Genomic DNA, 764 nt, shown 5'->3' with positions numbered 1-764 from the left:
GAAAGAAAGAAAGAAAGAAAGAAAGAAAGAAAGAAAGAAAGAAAGAAAAAGAAAGAAAGAAGAAGCAGCTTGAACAACAGAAATTTTCATTCTCATGATTCTGAAGGGTGGAAGTTGATTTGGCTTCCTCTGAGGCCTCTGTTCATGTCTTATAGATTCTGCCATATTTTCCTTTTTTAATAGAAGCTCTGATGGTATCCCCAAGTCTCCCTTTCTTATAAGGACACCAATCCGACTGGATTAAGGCCCACCGTGATGGACTCATTCACCTTAATCCCTTCTCCACAGGCCCCATCTCTCAATACAGTCAGCATCACTTAATGATGGGGATACATTCTGAGAAATGCACAGTGAAGTGATTTTGTCACTGCATGACAATCTTCAAGTGTACTAACCTAAACCTAGATGGTGTAGGTCAGTCACTTAACACAGGCTTGAATGCGTGCAAGAGAAGAGGTAAACACAGCAGTGGGAGATTGCTGCTGGTATAACATGGCACACTGTCTTCAAGTACATGTTTCCTTGTATAAGTAGAAAAATCACACCCTAAAGTAATAGCAGGTATAGTATAGAAAATACGTAAACCAGTAACATGATCATTTAGGTCATTCTACAGTCATATTATGAGTTGTACATAATTGTCCCTGCTTCTATATGAAGGCCAGCCAAATAGCTCAGTGGATGAAAGTGGGAAGAAGAAGAAGAAGAAGAAGAAGAAGAAGGAGGAGGAGGAGGAGGAGGAGGAGGAGATGATGCAGGAGATT

The sequence above is a fragment of the Octodon degus genome, unplaced genomic scaffold, assembly GCF_000260255.1.
Source record: "Octodon degus isolate 3935 unplaced genomic scaffold, OctDeg1.0 scaffold00074, whole genome shotgun sequence".
In the NCBI taxonomy this organism is placed as follows: domain Eukaryota; kingdom Metazoa; phylum Chordata; class Mammalia; order Rodentia; family Octodontidae; genus Octodon; species Octodon degus.
This window is presented reverse-complemented; position numbering follows the sequence as displayed.